The sequence below is a fragment of the Clupea harengus genome, unplaced genomic scaffold (genome assembly GCF_900700415.2).
Source record: "Clupea harengus unplaced genomic scaffold, Ch_v2.0.2, whole genome shotgun sequence".
NCBI lineage: Eukaryota > Metazoa > Chordata > Actinopteri > Clupeiformes > Clupeidae > Clupea > Clupea harengus.
The window spans coordinates 85,107-90,000 of NW_024879564.1; the positions used below are offsets into that span (position 1 = coordinate 85,107).

At 40.3% G+C, this 4,894-nt stretch overlaps 1 long non-coding RNA gene across 1 annotated transcript in view; it reads left to right on the top strand.

Annotated features, from left to right (window-relative positions):
* The first annotated feature begins 704 nt into the window (after positions 1-704).
* Positions 705-4,894, top strand: part of LOC122128909 — a 5,366-nt gene continuing 1,176 nt past the window's right edge. The window contains exons 1-2 of the long non-coding RNA XR_006151695.1: positions 705-754; positions 4,326-4,495. This is a non-coding gene — a long non-coding RNA (uncharacterized LOC122128909). The remainder of the gene's footprint in view (positions 755-4,325; positions 4,496-4,894) is intronic.

Genomic DNA, 4,894 nt, shown 5'->3' on the forward strand with positions numbered 1-4,894 from the left:
AGCAGCAGTTCATGCAGGGCACATCCAAACAGAGGTGACTGTACCACTAGGGGCTTATGTAGAGGGTGTTCCTGCTGCTGGAAGTGGGTTATTCCATTTGTGATGGATCCCGGGGGGGTATAATATGTTTAGGAGGTTTCCCCGTAACTACTATGAATTTCTGTCGGAGTGACAAATATTGTTTGTGTATTTTGTTATGTTATGTTATGTATATTATGTTAACGGGCAGACGAAGCTATTCTCTAACATCGCCGTGTCACTCTGAACAAAAAGCAACGCCTTCATGTTTAAACCGAAAGTAAAGCGTATCACCATTTTAGGATCTGCGTAGAGGGGGAACTTAAACACGGAAACGTTATCTCCCTGGTAAGCATTCGGACATTTGTTTTGTGTATTAACCTACCTTAATTATGACATTGGTTAACTAATTCTTAGTTAGCGGTTTGGAAACAAATGACGACGTGATGCGAAATGTTGCCAGTAAGTGCACATGTTTGCTACTCTGGTCATTTATCTTCGATCGTTATAGTTTTAGCTCTGCATTATTCCGTTTTTGCCGTCTAGTAAAAGTCTTTGTTAATCAGAATTAGGCTCAATGAGAGGTCCTAAAAGTTAGAAGGCAAAGCAGATCTTTAGGCGATTGCAAATGAACTAACATCCAACATGATGCCATGTGCTTCTTGGCCGAGGTTTGACCCCTTTTTTCTGTAAACAGCAATGGGCCTTGGTAATACAAATGAATCAAATCCAGCAGGTGAGAATGACTTATCCAAGTGTTTGCATGTAGCCAATAACTTGTTATTCTGCGCCTGTTGCGTCACATCTGAGAGTTGACAGAGTACTCAGCCCCTCCCTCCACATACTACTGACTGTTTAGATTTTGGATAAAAAAATTCACGATCACGTTTCAGCCCTCATGCCTTCTTCAAGTATAGCTGGACATAGGTACTGGTATATAACGGCAAGACAGCATAGATACTGTCACTGGCATATGCCCATCCTGTCAGGAATCTCTTTAAACACTGAAATGCCATTTCAGAGACTTAAATAATGACAGTTAAAGTGTTTCTTAATTTGTGGAGTAATGGATTGTTAAATGTTTTGAACTACAGAGCCTCAATCCATTTTCAGGGTGCTGGACTGATATTATGAATGGACCCGAGTAAGCATTTCTCTCCTGTAGTTAGTATCAACAAGTATCTTAGTAGCAAGCCCATCAACATTATGGTTAGACTATCAGCTAAATCCAAAACCTGAAATAAGGATTTAGATGATCTATTGACAACGTTCATGTAACATGTAAATACCAATTAGTCTTGATGGAGACGCTTCTGGTAGCCTAGATATCGACGGCAGCACAGGATCACTCTGAGCTGTGGGCGACTTCTCTGAGGCTGAGGAGGCTGATTGGCTGGATTTGTTTATGGCTCGGCCCGAGTCACTGTTTTTGTCTGGTGAGTCAGTTACTTATTCGCAGTCACTCCTGTTCTCTTTAAAAGGGGCAGTAGCGTTAACTCACCTGTAGATGGCAGAGTTGACCACATTTTGAAGTCATTAGGAGGACTTTGGGGGCTCTGAAGAGGAAAACTACAAACAATAACATGTTCTACCCGCAGCCTACAAACAGATGTTTCTAATATTATATTAGTTTATATTATATTATATTATTTCAACTGATCTAGTTGATCACAAATTGCATGCCACAGCTTATTTTTCCACCTTTTCAACTAAAAGCATTACAATTAGCCAATTGTATAAGTTTAGATGTATGGGTGCGTCCACTGTTTATTTATTTCCTTTGAGGAAAGAGGAAAACCAAGACCTCCCTTGCCCAGCACTCTGCATGACTATAATTAGCCAGTTTAGACCAGCTGGGGGAAACTCAAATGTCAATATCTGTTAAATTTGACAATTGCTGCTTACATCCCCCCCTGAAAAACACCCACTACTGACTCATTATATTCCACGAAATTCAAAAACACATCTCCACATCTCTCTCTCATCCATCTGTATTGCTCATAGTAGCTGACTGTGACCAGTCCCCAATCATGCAGATGAGAACATCTGTTCAATTTGATATTTGTACATTACAGGACACAATGAGGGCACATCTAGTTTGGAATCTTTAGAAAAATGGAAAAAAATAAAAGGTTTGATGATTCAGGTTAGCTTGTCTGCTGTTACTAAAAATGTAAAATTTGCAAGCTGGTTCAGGCTTCAGACTTCAGTGCACTGAGGCCATTGTATTGTATGTTGTTATATAAATACAATTGAATTAAATTGAATTTACCTATAATTAAAACACTTTTCAAACACATGGCAAACTCAATATAAAATCATTCTTTCAAAACACTAGCATGTGTTCTATCCAAGAGGAACATATCACAATCATAGCACGATGTAAGATTCTTCTCTATATTTAGGCTATTACACTTAATTCTAAAGGGTGGTCTAGTTGGTTGTCTCAATCAAGGAAGCTGGAGCGGTTCGGATCAGAGCCAGAGATATTTATTGTCAGACAAGAAATATCACTAAGTACTTTTCTGAGTCTAAGTCTTTTCTAAGGGGAGCAGAGTTCTGAGAGTCGTCGGGGTCCGTCTTTCTTAGGAGATGGTCCAGGAGATGGTCGTCCTTCCTCTGCAAGTCGCTCTGATCCCGCTCCGATCTGATCCCCGTTGCTCCGATCTGATCCCTGAGCCTCGGGCACAGGCTAATTTAACTGGTGGCATTACGTAAACCGAATGGAATGCATAACAATCTCTAACACACACACATACACTACGTAAACCGACTGAAATGCATAACAATCTCTAACACACACACATACACATACATATACCATGACAGTCCATCAATGTCCTTCAGCCTAAGAACCCAGGCGCCAGGAGGACTCTAACCTTACTGGAATTTGGGCCTACGGGCCTGGTAGTGGTGGAGGCACATACACAAGATATCTGTACATGAGAAATATCACTGGAATCTAACAACGATGACTTTCAAAAATACTAACAGTACTAACATGCTTCATGAATCCTGCATTACTTTTCGTGTTTCAGTTCTACAGTTACCTGCATACAGTAGACAATTTGAAATTCATTGCTTTTTTTTGGAATTCAGTTTCTTCATATTGTAAACCACTCTGCATTTTTGGTTGAGTGTATAATGTGTGCAGTTTTGGCAACATACTATCTTGAAGTCAATGAGCCATGTTTACTTCATAGAATGTACAGTAGAAAGATCCAAAGACCAGGTGGATCGTTGTGTTGCACATTTGAAGAAAGCAATGCTCTCAACAGCGTGCTGGGAACGTTTTCTTCATTTATTTGAACTCTTTGCATGATTACAGCTCACATTGACAGACATCTGACCTCTTTGCTCTCTCTCTGCAACTCTCTTACATTTCACTTTTGCACTCGTCCTAACTGACGAGAATCTGCCTTATTCATGGTTTTATATGGCCATCTACAGGCTACAACATGTAACTACACAGAATACAATATCATGGAAAGAAAAGACATAAATGGGGGGCCACATTATGCTACACATTCGATAACGTTGTGCAATACGCCGTATGGCATTTGGCCATGGCATACCTCAGGACCACAAGTTGTTGTGTTTGTGTGCTGTATCTGTACCTCAGGACCACAAGTTGTTGTGTTTGTATGCTGTATTTGTACCTCAGGACCACAAGTTGTTGTGTTTGTATGCTGTATCTGCACCTCAGGGCCACAAGTTGTTGTGTTTGTATGCTGTATCTGCACTTCAGGACCACAAGTTGTTGTGTTTGTATGCTGTATCTGTACCTCAGGACCACAAGTTGTTGTGTTTGTATGCTGTATCTGCACTTCAGGACCACAAGTTGTTGTGTTTGTATGCTGTATCTGTACCTCAGGACCACAAGTTGTTGTGTTTGTATCTGCACTGTTTCAATATAGCTTTTGAGCTGCTACTATTGCAGACGTAAAGGCTTTTTATTATATTTAAGGTTTTGCACATTTGAACATTTTCATTTCTGGCATGCTGTGTAAATAAGACAAGAAACATCCATAATTTTGTTATGTGACTACAGATTGTACAAAAGGATGTTATCTATTGTAAAAAAAAATCTGTAGTTTGCGTATGGAAATGTAATCTCATGGATCTCACATGGATCTCATAAAGCAGTTTACCTCTGTGTTGCTGTGCCCAAGCTGAGCTATGCCATATCAGGTCATCATAGTCTGTCATGAAAGGCTTGTTCTATGCCAGCGCCACTTCATGTGTCTAAAGTATATGTTTTAGTATTTTACACAGAGGCTATAATGTTTTTCTAATCTGCTGTACAGGCCTAGCAAGTCACAAATTCTGAAATGAATCAAGACGTAGAAGAGGCTGCAGGTCACATTAAGACACTCAGACCAGAGTCTGCACTACACAGCTGTGTGACCATGAAGAATGACCAGGACGTGGATGATCCTGGAAACATGAGCAGCACATCAACACAGACCAATGCAGGGTGAGTACAGAAAGCATGAATTCACCTCAAACACAAACTTGCTCAGACACACTCACCCATGTACACACATACACACATACACACACACACACACACACACACACACACACACACACACACACACACACACATGCTTGGACCAAGCGCATATTGAAATTAAATGCAATTACAACTGCCAGTGAAAAAGAATTTCCATCAAATAAACATTTTACAATTTCTGGCTGGGATTTGAGTGGACTTTGGTCACTCATGCCTAACATTCTAATATAACCAATATAACAAATGCCCAACTATAGATTCTATAGTTTTAGTTCAGGTGAATTCACAACCCCAAGTAGTTTGTGAGCACCTCACCCACAACCACCGGCACGCTTTTTCAGCAGCCTCAGACAACTCCTT